Here is a 16,669-nt window from a genome sequence, read left to right on the forward strand (position 1 = left end):
TTGTTTGGTTATGGGTGTCTACATTTGTCTGAGTCAGTTTTAATTTTCTTCAGTGGTGTAGCCATGAACAAGTTGCCCATTGATTAGGAAATAAACCCACCTCCATGTTTTCTCAGATAACTATACTTAAACCCACCAAGCCTTTATCTTCTCTCTCTCTCTCTCTCTCTCTCTCTCTCTCATACACACACACACACACACACACACACACACACACACACACACACATACACACACAGCATCAAGTCAGAGATTAACAGGGCATAGGATGTGCGAATGGCCAAAAATCATATTCATGTGTGAATTTTTCAAAGAATAAAGAGAAAGAATTTCTTCCTTTAGTTCTTGGTCCAAATAGTGCTGCCATTAAAGACTCTGTGTTTCCAATGAGCTCTCCTTCCCCAGCATGGATGCTCTTTGATCTCCTGCAACACTGATGGTTCAGATCTCAGCTTTGAACACTGGATATTTCCAGGACTTGTCATATTGTTCCAAAGCAGTTTGAACTCCTAGAACATTTACCATTCTTCTGTACATCTACATTTACTGAACATATAAGGACCCAATTAATTTGTTAGTGTAATCTTGAAGGCAGAGGGAACATCTTGTTCATCCCTGTATTATACAGAATACAGTAGAAGCTCAGGAAGTAATTGTTGAGGCTCCGGTATAGGTTCGCCAGTATGTGTTGGCCTAATGCCCACAGGCCCTAGGTTTTTTCCAAGATCACTATTCCAAGTTTTTAGATTAGATGTAGGGTCACACTGTGTACCCCCAATACCTTGAAAGCACAGGCAAGACGATTGCTACAACTTCAAATGTTAATCTAGTTTACATGGTGGCTGCCAGTCTAGCCTGTACTAAAGAGAGACATGTCTTAGATAGATAGATAGATAGATAGATAGATAGATAGATAGATAGATAGATAGATAGAAGAAAGAACAATTAAGTAAATATGGAAATCATAAACTATACTTTAGGATTAAATAATATTATTAGGAGCTAAGAAGTATATGGTTCAGTCAGTAAAATGTTTCCCTGTGATCATGTGGATTTGAATTCAGATTCCCAGCAAAGATGTAAAAGTCAGGTGCAGTGGTAGATGGTCCATATTTATAACTGGAGAGCACAGAGGAGACAGATTCCTGGAGTGTATTGATTACTGAATCTAGATGATTCTATGAATTTCCACATTCAGTAACAAACTCTATCCCAGACCACTAGGTAGAATGACTGAAGATCCTCAATGTTACTCTCTGTCCCCTGGTGTATGTGTGTACTCCCCACACAAACACAAACACACAGACACACAGTGACACACAAACACACACTACATACACACAGACACACAGAAACACACACAGACACATAAAGACACACACACATACACACAGATACACAGACACACACAGACACACAAAGACACACAGACACACACACATACACACAGATACACAGGCACACACACACAGAGAGACACACATACATGTAAGCACACAGAAGGAGAGACAGGTTGGAGAGAAGAAGGAGGGCAGGCAAGAGGGGAGTGTCATATCAGAGAATATGCCTGCCCTACTCATTCTAAGAAAACCCATTCTTTGTATCTTCACAAGCTTCCCTGGAGACAAATCTCTCAAAGGAATATATTAATGAGAAACAGGGGAGCTATCACATGGCATATCATCTGCACATTTGTGTGAGTTTTCAGGGAACTCAGATTCTCTTTAGGCAGGCTTATTTGACCTGTTTTGAAACACAATGCAGGACAAAGAAAAGAACTTTTAAAAATTTTTTGAATTATTTTATGACATTACACAGTCATCTGAAATGTAAAATGTGTTCTTTTTTTTGTTTCACACAATAAAATTAACTAGTTGCAATATTTTCTCTGCATTGATTAACTATTTTTATATCATATTTTTATATCATATACATACATCATAAGCAATCTCCAATCAGCTAATTCAAAATCATCTTAACAGTCTAAAATTACAAGTGTCAGAATAATCAGAATCACAATACTAGAGGAAAAGTACTGCTATGTGACTGCAATACACACACACACAAATACATATATATATATATATATATATATATATACACACACACATATATATATATACACACATATATATACACACACATATATATATACATATATATATATATCACTCTCTCTTCCATATATATACATACATATACATACACATATACATCTAGGTATACATGCATATATACATATATATGTATATATACTGAAGAGGGAAAGGGAAAGTGAGAATTTTGCTTTCATTACAAACCCAGTTGAGCATACAAGGGCTGGACCTAGGTCCCCTGCATATATGTAGAGAAGTGCAGCTTAGTTTTCATACGGGTCCCCCAACAACTGAAGGTGGGACTTACCCTGATTCTGTTGCCTGCCTGTGGATACTAACTGGGCTGTCTTGTCTGGCCTCAGTGGGAGAGGATATAACTAGTCCTGCAGTGACTTGAGATACCAGGGTGGGTTAGTACCCAGTGGAAACCTCCCCCTTCTCAGAGGTGAAGGGGTTGTGGGATGGGGAAGGAGTCATGAAGGGGGGACTAGGAGGAGAAGGGGACTGCGATCAGGATGTAAAGTGAATAAATACATGAATAGAGAAAAAGCCAAGTTATGTAAATGTGTTTTTGCTTTATCCTAGTTGTAGAATATGGGGCTGCTTCAGATTTTCCATAGCTGTTTATTGTGATTGTCTCATTCTCTAGGAGGGTGTGATTATTGACAGCTTTAAATAGTTTATGTTTGGAATTTTGGGAACTCCTGAGAGGATATAAATCCCAAGGTCTCAAGAGAATATCTCTCCCTCTGCTGCCCCTGCTGCTGCTGGTCCCGGTGCTGCTGACATATTTGATATTTCTGGATTGCTGTTTGAAGATATCTTGATGACGGAGATTGAATTTGCCCCAAGGAATTTTTAGTCCTAATCATCAGGAAGTAGTCTAAAGAGATCTTGCCCCTTTCCCCTTTAACCTTCTTTCTCTCCTGTCTGGTGTCAGAAGCTTAGAAGTGATTGGGGTGGAATAAGGGTTGGAAGGGTGGTAGATAGTAGAACCAAATAAAGTATCCCCATATAGTACACCAACAAGGGAGAAAGAGAATTTGCTTTCCAATATCTCATGAAAATAGAATGCATATGGACATAAAAAAATAAAATTTAGGAAAAGAAACTTGTTAAACAAGTTTGATCTTCAAGAATCAGTAGAAGACAGATTTGAAAGTTCAAATCCAGGTCCCTAGAGACAAATAGGTACAGAGAGAAGACCAGATGAGAAAATAGAGGTGGTATCCAGGGTGGAAGGTACAGTCATATCCAGTTTTCCAGTCTTTCTCACTTTAATATTTTTTTTCCATTGGCATCAGCTCAAGAAAGGAGCTTTCCAGGGGCTCCTTAAGCTACATTAATTCACATTAGTCTATTGCTTTCTATGGGCCAATAGAGTAAAGCCACAGTGAGATAGCAACCATGTCATGAAGCTTGCTTTGTCCTAAAACATTTTCAATGTGTCTATCAGTCAGAACCATTTAAATGATGGCTGCCAGTCATTAAACATCCACGCCAACTGTGGCTGACTTACTCAGCTTCACTGCAGGAGGATCATCCCCTGGGCCTCTCTGAGTCATTGTCAAGGGTACTACCCAGGTGGTTAGTATGCCCACTGCATGCAGACCATGAATTAAGCTCACAACAGTGACTCAAGAAGGAGAAACCGATCACTGTGTCCAATCACAGTGGATTACAGAGGCTGGGTCCAACTTAAACAAAAAGTCAATTTTGACTTGAAAAAAAGAGAAAGTGTCTTTTGTCTTCATTTTTACAGGGTGGTTGTCTGTATACACAGAGCATAGAAGTTTCAAAAAGACATTGCTCCCACTCTGAGACATTTATTGGACAGATACAACACAGATAAACTGAAAACACCTTTTTCTTCTTTTTGAGAGTTTATGTACAAATCCCCTGTGATTTATGAAGTCCTTCCAGACCCTGTGCCTATAGAACACAGACTCAAGAGGTTTTTCTTTGTTACTCTGCAGCATGCCTCATGAAGACAGGACCACTCTGCTGTGAAGGTCAAAATATCTATCATCCTGCCTATGACGACAGTCATGTAGAACTAGCCTGGGATTCTGAAGCATCCCAGCAGTTCTTGAGCTGCCGCTTGGCATGCATCCCTGCTTCCACAAAGGAAATCCATCAGTGCTGGGCTTATTCATATTCACCTGCTGCATTGCAGTTTCTCCAGCAAGGCCACGGCAGCACTTTGCTTATAGAGCTCTTTCCAGAGACTGATTACAATGCAGGGACGGTACTGAGTATCTCTGCAGAACATAAAAAATAGCAGCAATAACCTTTCTAATTACAAGAAAGACGAATGCGCCAAGTGAGAGAGCACTGGAATGAATACCTGAGTTGTTCCTGCTCAGAAAGAGAGTGTCATATAAGAAAAGTCTCTTTGCTAGTGCAATGGCCAGGGTGGGGGTGTATGTGTTAAGGAGTTGCAGGAAGAGAGTGCTCAGCCAGGATGTAGGGGTTAATGATGCCAATGAAGCCATCCTTAAAGAGAATTGCATAGGGCTGAGGCCTAGCATTGTGCTTGGACTAAAGTATAGGAGGATGTCAATTGTAAGGTTGAAAGCCAGGCAGAGAAGAGCCCTGGTTCTCAGATGATCCTCTGTAGTACAGGTGCTTCTCATTATGTGCAAAGATGTGGGTGTGGCCAACTAAGTTAGATTTACTTCTGTTGCAACTGAAGGTGTACAATTTAAGTTTGGAGCAATGTCATTGGAACATGGAGATAGAGTTGTCATGGAGTAGCTGCAGAGGGCAGGTGACATTGTCTGCCATACTCCTTTGTTGTTTGCATCATCTCCATTCGTAGTCACCTCATATTGCTTACCTCAAATGTGCCTGATAGTTTCATTTATCATCTAGGCATTAATGGCACGTCATCAGGATTTACATCTTGGTTCCTTACAACCTCAAGTGACTGAGATAATATTATGTTATTTATAATGTGGGAATTCTAGTACCCACCTTGACAGATTAATTTAAGAATAAGGTAGTGTGAAGGAATTGCCAACACACAGTTCATCTAAATAAATATTAGCAATATGACCTTCAGTAAGTATGACTCAGGAAAAAAAGGAAACCATGACCAAAGGGCATAGTTTAAAGAGCTTTGGAGTTATATAACACCCATCAATAGGTCCTTGACAAATAGCATTTGCCACAAATTAGAAAGGAAGCTAATTCTTCACATGCTACTTTGTAGAATTCTTGGGTAATTCTGTAAATACAATTAGTGTCATATGAGAAAATGCTTACATCTCTTGCCAACATGCACAGTATTTAGAAGTAGCAGTCTGGAGTCTGAGTCATCCCAGAGCAGCCAGCCTCCAGGATCTCTCCTGGGGTACTGCTTCAAAGGTTCCATAGATGGCAAGTTCATTTCACTTTCTGTTGCAGCTTCAATGTATAGCTATGATGTAATTTCCAAAGTGGAGGCACCAAATAATCAAGACAAGTGAGAGAATAACTTTAGAAGGCAGAAGGAAGGATACTAATGCAAAACTTTCCTCTTGTTCTTTGCAAGAGAAAATATTTATTATTACTATTACTGAGGAGCACTTGGGTGCTGTGTAAAGATAAGAGATAAAGACAGCAGTGCCATAGATTAAGAAATCCATGGCTACCATCTTAATGCATTGATAGTCTAAGAAGGTACTCAAATATGTCTCTTGCCACATGGTGGTTTAAGACGTTAAAGAATATTGGAAGAAATATGAATGGGAGTGATCATGGGTGCTGTATGTGTGTATGCATGTGTGGGACAGATAATAATGTCTTCATTAAATTGCTCTCCACTATATATTTTGAGAAAAGGTCCCTCCTATAACTTAATGCTTACCAGCTCAGCTGTATTAGATGGCCATCAAAATTCATGTCTGTCTGTCTGTCTTTTTCTTCCCTGGTATTGGGGTTACAGATGCACACTACTTTGTCTAACTTGCTGGTTAAGTATCCAAATTAAATCCTAATGCTTGCATGATAAACACTTCACTGACTGGGCCACGTCTCTAACCCTCTGATAGTCTTGTTAAAGCCCTGTTTTCATAGACAACTTCATTGAGTCTTGCTTTCAGATCTCTGTGTTTTTGAAAATTGTGTGTGTGTGTGTGTGTGTGTGTGTGTGTGTGTGTGTGTGTGTGTGTAAGATGCCCTACTGCCAAGTGTGTAACCACTAGTGATCTACATATAATTTAAAAGTAATAAAATGTGTCATTTGGGGTCTTCAGGCATACATGTCACATGCAAGAGATCAGTAATCACACACTGGATTAGACAACACACAGAAGATTTTTATCCTCATAGAAATCTGACTGGGCAGCCTTCTTAGAGTTCCTTCTAGTTCCTAACCTCAAGTTCCCTCAGATTCACACTCATTTTCAGGTTTCCACTCAAAGTCACCCAGTTTGCAAAGCTGTATTTTATGTTTCCTGGTAACCTGCCTCCTGTTGTACTTGTCTTAGATTTCTGTTATAGAACATGGGGACTCTTTTACTCTATTTTTTTCCGATGGCTATTTCTTCAACTTGGGTGTTAAAAACATGAAAAGGGACACACTGTGTTCTCATCTCTCTATCTTATTACAGCTTCCAAATACAACAGTGACGTTTGGAGGAATGGATGGCTTAGGACTGCAATGATACCTGACCTCGGTTTCCTTACTCCTTTGCTTTGCTGAAGAGGAAAGAGAAAGGTGCCCAAAGTTTTCATGATGTTCCATAGGCATGGAGGGGGAAAGCAAAATTGCCCCCTTTTTGACCTCTGTAGGAACGTGGGTTCATGAGGTATGCTGGGCTCAGAGGACCTGACTTTATTACTGCCTGGGCCTTTTCCTTGCTCACTGACAGGTGAATATGGGGGTGGAATCAATAAAGCTTGATAATTACACCTTCATCCCACATTCTTCTATCAAGATGTCATAATTGCACATTATCCCAAACTCTGCATCCTAATTTATACAGATTTTAAGGGAAGAGGCACCTACGTATATGATTCTAATTAACCTCTGAACATACTCAATTTCCTAGAAAATTTCAGAAAACACAGTTTAATTATCTGGTTCATAGATTAGAATTTATACCATCTATAGTCCAGCACTTTAAAATTTATGTTTGTGTGCATCAAGAGACTGTCTTTTAAAAAATTCCTAAGCTGGGCAATGGTGGTGTATGCTTTTAATCCCAGCACTTAGGAGGCAGAGGCAGGCAGATTTCTGAGTTCTACGCCAGCCTGGTCTAAAGAGTGAGTTCCAGGACAACCAGGGCTACACATAGAAACCCTGTCTTGAAAAAAGCAAAAAAGCAAAAAAAAAAAAAAAAAAATCTTATAAAGTCAACAACATCAAAACAGATTCACAATGCAAACTTAACTGTTTAAGAAGTTGCAAGAGAGGATGGCTTGCTGACACTGTGTCAGTTTAACATAATGATATCACAGAAGGTTAAATGATATCACAGAGTGTTAAAAGTTGTCAAAATTCTGTTAACACAGGGAAAATCCATCTGGCAGGTTTGGGGGGAAGATTCACTGTACATAGTAAATGGGATGATACAGCTTGATCCAGATAGAAGAGACAGGGTATCAGTGTCCAATCTCCATGGGTTCACAGACTTCCTTGAGATAATTTAGTTGGAAAAGGAGGGGGGCTAATAGGTAGTAAATGAGATAGGAACATTAAATTTTCTTAACAAAACAAATTAAAGCATTATATATTTCCACAGAATGTACTGGAGTTAATAAATTCCAAGTAAGATTGGATTTTAGTCTGTGGGTCATTGACAACGAAGTTTGAATGAGCATAAGTGATTTTATTAGTTTTTCCAGTTGCTATAACAAAGCACCAAAGCCAGAGTAGATTTAAATGATAGAAATATATTGTCTAGTCATTCTTCAGTCTAGAAGTCAGAATAAAGATTTGTTCAGAGCTATCTCTTCTCTTCCAGTGTCTGGTGCAGATACTCCTAAGCTTGAAGCTGCATAAACCCTCCCTCTGGCAGGATCATCATGTAGAATTGTTTATCATGAACTTTTTTGTCTGAGTCTTTATTTTAATTGCATTAAAATACTTCCTTTTTATACATTAAAAGAGGATTTATTAGATTGTCTACAGAGTTGCCTCACAGTGGGAAGCACAACAGTTGCTTGCCCTCATCCCTTGCCTGGTATATATATATATATATATATATATATATATATATATATATATATATATATATTTACTTATTTATTTACTAATTTATTGTTCACTTTTTAAATTATCATGTTATTTATTTACTTTATACCTGATCATACACTTTCCCTCCCTCCTCTCTTCTCAGTCCCTTCCTGTCAGCGCCCCTGCCCACCTACCCACCACTCCTCCACTTCTCCTCAGAAAAGTGGAGTCAAGGCCTTCTATAGATATCATCCAACCTTCACATACCAAGTTGAAGTAAAACCAGGCAATCTTCTATTGAGACTAAGCAAGGCAGCCCAGTTAGGAGAAAGGGGTCCAAAGGCAGCAAGGCAATGTAGCCAAAGACATCCCTGCTCCCACTTTAGGAGACCCACATGAAGACCCAGCTACACAATTGCTATATATGTGCAGAGAGGCCTAGGTCCATCATTTAGGGATTGTAGCCCAGTGGTGGACAACTAAAAATACTTATTTTCATTACTGAGATTTTGGTGATCTTTTAAATTGTCACCCATGAACCCACCTCATTTCTTCATTCTCATCCTGGCTGAACTGCTATCTGTCATCTCGGTCCTTGGTTGTTTTCTAAAACAGTTAATGGTTTACTTAAACCATATAGAAGAGTGCATGTTTGTGATGTACTTCTGCTTTTGTGTATTCATTTCTTTTTCTCTTATAAGGGCACCATTAAGGTTAGACTAAGCATCTAACTTACTCCATTAGGACCTTGTCTCTTCATTGTTATGGACATTGAAAAACTATATATCAAGGTGTCGGGCTGACACTCCCTTTCAAAGTCTCCAGGGCTTTGTAATCAGCCAAGACCCACCAGGAAGAGTCCTGCTCTTGTGACTAATCTAGGTTTGGTTGTTCACTGACTCTCTGCTGGTAGATCATGTAGAAGGTTATTTGGTTTCTAAGTTCATAAAACCAGTCAGCATTATAAATGCCTTCCCACTGCTTTCTTTTGCTTTAAATTTTATTTTATTCTATTTTATGTGCCTTGGTATTTTTCCTACATATATGTCTGTGTGAGGGTGCTGGATTCCCTGGAACCAGAGTTATAGGCAGCTGTGAGCTGCCATGTGGGTGTTGGGAATTGAACTGGGTTCTTTGGAAGAGCAGCCAGTGCTTTTAATCACTGAGTCATCTTTCCAGATACCACCCCCATTTTTGTACACCCAAATGAGATGTAATTGGGGGCTGTGTTTGAATCCCTTCATTTTGGGGTATGTTTCTGTATTTCCCAGCTCCACTAAAAAAAAAAAAAAGAAAAATCACACCATTTCTGAATTTGGCTTTCTAACAGTCAAATTGCCTTCCTTTTGTATCTGGATCCTCACTTTATCCCTTCTATGGTTAGGATACTTAAAAACAACTCAGTTATTATGTTTCCTTCTATTGGGAGATAAGAGTCAGTTTCTTAGTTTCCTGAATTTTTTACAATTCTGTTGATCACTATTTATTCACTTTCCTTGACAAATTCAAGAATAATTTAAAGACCGTAAAGAAGTAAATGTCCAAGAAATGAGTAAGTAGAATACAACAAAGGGGCCAAAAAACAAGACCCATACAAGGTCTCCAAGCAGGACTTTCCAGCTTACTTTTAGTATGGTAAATAATCTCTTAGGTTGAATTCTGACCTCTGACAAATCTGAACTTCTTAGTATATATGTTGGATAATTACAACTAGGGTCCCTTAAATGAAAGTGAATTAAACAAAACTGAAGCCATCTTGGAATAAATAGTTGTTAAATTGTTTCAAGGAATCATCTCCTCACACACAACTAGATGTTCTGTATAGATTCTCTCTATCTCTTAATTTACTAACTAATTCTACATTCAATTTAAATGTCAATGACACTAGGTGTTAGGAATATAGACAGCATTTTCCTTACACAAAGAAGCTGATCACCATCCCTAAAAGATACATAGTATGTAATAGTCTACATATTATAACTAAAAAATGCAAGATTCCTGGTAATAAAATTGTATCTTATGGATAGCCACTAAAGGACTGGAAATATTTTTCATAAAGCAATGTGTTTTGCAAGGAGTGTTTGCTACATAAATATTAGCTGTCAGAAAACTATGAAGAGATCATAAAGTGAATGGACTGTGCTGCTACCAAGGGCAAAATCCTGTTGGAACAGAATTGTCCTTTGGGATCTATTAACTGAATCTGTACAGTAAATGAAAACTGATCATCCATCTTGGTGTCTGTATTTATCAACACCATCACACTCCACTTCCATGGTCGCCTACGACTGGAATCTTACAGCACTTTTCTTACTCTAACAAATGTACCCAATGTCTTAGAGGGCTGGCTGACTATTTCTGATTTGTGACCCATGGGGAATGACTGACTCAGAGCATTGACAGCCTGGAAGCCATCAAGAGGAGTTCAATCTAGTATAGTGTAGACTTTCTAAAACTCTCATTCATAGAACAAAAAGACAAAAAAGCTGGCAGACTTTTGTTTTTATTAACTAAACACCATCATGTGGAAACTCTGCAGGAAAAAAAAACCTCTGTTTAAAAACCAATACAAAGATTATTTTGTATATTTCATTCTTCTTAGGTAGCATCAAACACAGAGGGTGATACGTAATTTGCTGTAAGCTCAGACCATGAGCTTTTTTGTCTGAATAAACTCTGGCTTATAGTGTCGGGCCTAACACAAGGTCTAATCTCCATTCCACCTTCACTCTTCAGTCACAGTCAGTACACAGGAGGGTGTGATCCAGGCCCTAGAGAGATTTACATACTAATAAGGTACCTGAAGGCCAGAGGGTGGAGCCGATTAAACATTCCTTCCTGGGTTTTATGGGGTATGCATCCATATCCATCCACCATCCGCCATGTCAATAAACCGGTTTTGGAAACCCAAGGACTTCCTCGTGTGTTGGGGCCGCCACAGTGAGAAACCATGAGGATCCGTGGAGAGGCCTTTAGCTAATGAGCAGCCGGGCCCAACTTCCAGCTGGAGGAACCCAGAGCTTTCCCAGCCGACTGCCCACAGCATGGCGAGAGGAACCCTGGGTTCTCCAGTCATATTTTTTCCTATATTATAGCATTCTTCATATAAAAATCTATCTTGGAACACATAAAATAACCAGTAGGCAACGTTGTTGATAGATATTGTTGGTGACACATGCTCACCTGGTTTGCACATTTTTCGTTTTGTGCCCTGTGTCTTTGCTTTGTTCTCATCACTCCTCCACAAAAGGTAGGTTGAGAGCAAGCTCCCCACCAGTGCTACCCTATGAAGAGCTTTGCTTGCACTGAGCACAGGACAGAAACTTAGTGTTTTATGTAACTCTCATCTTTAGATCAACAGCTCTATCAACAGCTCTGCTGAGGTTGCTGCAGGGATCCAGAGAGAACTTTTCTTCCTTGTTCTTCAGATGATAACAGTGTAGAGAATGGCTATCAAAAGGTACACATGGAGGCCTGACCAGGGTAGATGAGGACGTAAGGTTACTAGGTGCTTTGTAAGTATTAACTGAGAAGAAAAGGAAATTATTTAACATCAAAAATTGGGAATGAGGAGGAGAAAGGAGAGTTGTAAGTAATTTCAATATTGATTATAGGGAAGTTGTTGCATAAAAACCTAATCATTTCCTCCAAAATGCAACAAAAGATGGATAAAGGTGGCAAACAATAAGTAACCACTGGAGCAAAATTGTAAAATCTTTTAAAGTTTAAAAAGAGGGGAAAAAGCAAATTTAAGGGGGAAAATAAAACATATAATGAAATCATAACAATAGCTGGATACCTATGGAAAAATAAATATGAGTCATTTCTCACATCATTAACAAGGTAAAAATTTAAAAGTATTCAAGGACTCAGAGTAAGAAAATTGTAAGAATTATTAGAAGAAACAGGTGTGAATTTCTCTATAACCCAGAAATAAGGGAACATTTCCAGCTATAAGTAAAAATGCAGATGCAGTATTATGAAAGGGAAAGAAACTTCATTACATAAAGTTTTAGCACAGCAAAAAGGTACACATGTAAACAAAGAAAAGGCCAAATAACAAGTGGGTTAAGTATCTGACAGAGAAATTCTCACTAGGAAGTTTAATAAAAGTGCAGAATAAAGAAATTCCCTCAAAAGGAAGTTCTATAGAAAACTTAAAGAAATAAGTAAAGTTCAAAAAGAAAAAAAAAAAAAAAGCTCCCCACAAAAATCCCTTAGCCAAATAAAGGATAATCAACATTATCAGAAGATGTGTACCTGTTAAAGACAGAGTGGGAATTTACCACTTCTCATTTAGTGGATGGTCATTTTGAAGTGGTTACACAGCATACTTTCTGAGAGGCTGGGAGTGAACAGGAGCTCTCATCCGTCGCAGTGGGAATGGAAGATGATGTAAATTCCATGGAGAAGATTTTTGTCAATGCTGTGCATAATAATTCATGCCCTGACCCTTTCATTCAGCACTAAAGTACTTAGGTTTGTGTACCTGAAATACTCATAGGTTGAAGTTCTGACTTCCAAGGTTGATGGTATTAAAACAGGGCCCTATGAGACATGATCATTAGGTCAGAGGGTAGAGCCTCTGGATGAATTAGTGCCCTTGTTTTTACAAGGCTCAAAGAATCTTGTCAACCCCTTTTGTCATGTTAAGAAAAAACTGTAAAATGATGTCATGAGCTCCAAAGTGGGACCTCACTAGATAGCAAATATGTTGATTTCTTGGTTAATGGCTTCCACATCTCCAACTGTCTGTCACATATGCCACTCTACATATTATTTTAGTATTACAACCTTAGTGGATGAAACCTTCTAGAATTTTATTTCCAAGGGTACAACATAAAAGGAAATACAGCCAAGTCTTGTCACTTTGGCACAGTTTGCTATGTTGGTGCAATTGTGTAGGAAGAAGTAGAGACAAGCAAATAAATAACTGTGATGTTTGTACCTAACCAGACACAGTGTGTCTAGAGAGGAACCAGAAAAACCTACACACTGATGTACAATGTTCTCCAGATGTGCGTTTTGGGGATGCAGAAAAATAAATATATAGAATGTGGAAACTGATGAAAGAGGAGTGGATAAACTTCATTTTAAAGAAAAGAATGAACTATAAAATGGTTATGTGGTCAGGGAAAGTGGAAGGAAAGTGGAGAGCCGCTAGACTTTCTTGTATATCTTAAAAATACATTTGACCTTAGAACTATATTATGTATAATTATGAAATAAAATTATCTGCTAGGACCACTGTGATATAGCTCAGTGGTAAAGCATTGAGGGTATGTTGAGCATCTTTTTGAGGACCAAGATTCAATTTTAAGGGCCCATAATAAATAAATAAATAACCCACTCCAAATATAATGGAAACGTACTCAGTTGTTACTACTTGATAATGTATCAAACTAGGATGAAAGACTTTTAAAAAGTTAAATAAAAACAATTGAAATATTTTAAAGGAATTGTGTGTGTTAAGGATGTGGCTCAGTTGACAGAGTGCTTGCTTAGATGTGTGAACCTCTGGGTTTGTTCCCAGGCAGGGAATAAACTGATGCATGCCTGCAATCCCAGTACTGGGGTGGTGGATGCAGGATTCGAAGTTCAAGACCATCCTCAGCTACACAGTGAGTCCATGGCTAGCCAGAGACACACTATACTCTACTTTTGCAAACAAACCTGGGCTGAGAAATTAGGCCAGCTGATGAAGTAGTTTCCTACAGGCATGATTTTAATCTTCAGCATCATGTGAAAGGCAGCATGGTGGTACATGCTTGTACCTTGAGGAGGCAGAGAAAGAAGGGTTCCAGTGGCTCTCTGTCTGGCCAGTCTAGTCCAACCGCAAGTTACAGATCCTACTGAGAGACCTTGTCTCAAAAATAATGTAGAGGGCTCCTTATAAATGAGACCTGAGGTTGACTTCTGTCCTCTGTAGAGATGTGCACAGACATTCATACACACCTGTAAATATATGTGCACACCTACTATGACCATGTACTCACATACACACATAATCAGATGCATATGCACACACACACACACACACACACACACATACACACATACAAATAAACAAGAAAGTAAATGGCATAATGAATTGTGGCTGGGGTGTTAGTATTTTTATTCTGAGATTAGTGTTTATATATTATGGGATAAAATGTGTACTTATATATTATGCTCTCATTCTCATTTTTTAAAGTTATAATACTTAGTGTTCAATAAGACATAGACTAAGGGCATAAGACATTATGAAAAACTTACATACTCCTTAATTGAAAATCTCAAGTATGAGAATAAATTATGACATATTTAAATTTTCTATATGTACACACACACACACACACACACACACACTGTTTTGCAGTCCTGTTTACTGAAAATTCCTGGAAACTACAACCATCTAATAGTGATGACATGCCTTCTATTCTACAGGATTAAATCTCAGTTTTCCTACTACAAGAAACTGGAACATTTACAAAACTGACTGATTCTAGGTTTGGAATTTACAGTCTTACAGAAGACTGAAAATAGATAGAAAAGACTTAAATACGTTTCAAATACCCAAAGATGGAAATTTTGAGTGTCATAATAAGAAAAATCAGTGACACATATCAATTAGTCAAATGCACAATGATAACAGGAGAAGCATGCTTGTTACCCACTACACTGAATGTTAACAAACAAAATCATTATTTTAAACAGCAAATTAAGAAAAGACTAAAATTTTATTTTCCCATTTCCATTAGAACTATCTTATTGCATCTTGTAAAGTTAATGAAACAGTTTCTCTTTGTAGAAAGGTTTGAGAAAAAAATAACAAAACGGAAAAGGAATTAGTACCTTTTGCAATCTCTATTGAATTAATAGATCTAGACAGATATTGATCACCAATAGTTGCCTGCAACCCAATAAAGGCAACCAATCAGTGTCTGTCTAGTAGTGCTACAAAATACAACTTTTGAAACAGACTTGACCTATTCCCTACACTCCAAATCAAACCTGGATTTGCTCACACTTATATAAAATAATACAAAACAGTATATTGAAGGATAGGGCAGAAATTCAATCAGTAAAATAAAAACTTCAGAAAACTATTAAGAGCAAATGAACGATTTCTTCTATAACAGACAGCAAGAAATTCAAAGAACTTGGAGGATAACAGGCTACAAGAACTAAAAAGACAAAACTAAACTCTGGAGATTATATGGAAAGAAAATTAAGCTGTTAGCTAAAGTAGACAATTCAATATTTATGAGCTGATTGGAAATTTGAAAACCTACGCTCCAGTGTTATTGCAGTTATTGTTGCATTTTGTATTGTGATGGTGGTATTGTGTTTATACAATTTTAACATATATTAGGGTTTATAAATTTATACTGAATTGTTTGAACTGGAATGATGTTTAGAATTTGGGTGGAAATAAGACAGAGGTGTGTGGTGGTTGAAGGGATGAACAGAGATTGGATTCTAGCTTGATAATTGTTGGTGTTAGATAATTACTTCATGATTCTCATTCTGTCACTTCTGTGTATAATTAAAATTTAAGACAACATAAAAATACTCAGAAAGGCCATTTGCTGACTAGACAGCTAGAAGTACACACCCCTGGAGTTTCCAGGGCTTCATACTCCTTAAAGATTCCATCCCAAATCCAGTGTCTTGCTTAAGTTTATTTCTCTTTTCTTTTTCTGTGATAGTTCTGTGTCATGTCTATCTTGTCTCTCCTCTAACTCTCTACTCTCTAGTTTCCTTTTCTGCTTTCTCTTCCTCTAATGTCTCCCCTTTCTAACCAACCCCTTAGACAACTGATCATGACAGTGAACTGGCTTGTTTTTAAGTCAGTGGGATATGGAGTAGTTTTATGCACCCCAGAGGCTTTATTGAGGCCTTATTGGCAAATAAAAATCATATGTTTAAGGTATTTGGTGTATTGTTGATATATATATGCACATTGTAACATTATTATAGTGACTGAGTTAGTTGACCCACCCATCATTTCACATATTAAGATTAATACCCATTGTAGAGAAGCTGGTGCTAAATCTTATTAACGTTTCCAGCTCTGTTTCTGCTTATAGAAATCAGAGTCTTAGACGTCCACAGATAGGAGGTTTTCTGATAATGAGCCAAGACCAAAAGGCAGTGAATCTTCCTGCTCAAATCTACTTGAGAGCAATTGCACAGCAGTGATTTTGTATGTGCAGAACTCTGCTCTCCCAAGTCTTCTAAGAAACATGAAGCTTAAGTGTGGGCTGGGAAAGAAAGCAGATTCTTTTTTTAATGATGTTTTAAAATTAATTTTTGTTTGCCATATATGGAAATGTGTTCCAATGTAATATTCCATTACACACACACACACACAAACACACACACACAATTATCCTTTATTTTTATTCATCCTTTTACTCTTCCCACT

At 37.9% G+C, this 16,669-nt stretch overlaps 1 pseudogene; it reads left to right on the top strand.

The window, feature by feature from the left end:
- LOC143438756 (transcription factor BTF3-like) overlaps positions 1-4,377 on the top strand; it is a 77,141-nt pseudogene extending 72,764 nt beyond the window's left edge.
- Positions 4,378-16,669: the final 12,292 nt, after the last annotated feature.

Source organism: Arvicanthis niloticus, chromosome 26 (genome assembly GCF_011762505.2).
Source record: "Arvicanthis niloticus isolate mArvNil1 chromosome 26, mArvNil1.pat.X, whole genome shotgun sequence".
Lineage (NCBI taxonomy): Eukaryota > Metazoa > Chordata > Mammalia > Rodentia > Muridae > Arvicanthis > Arvicanthis niloticus.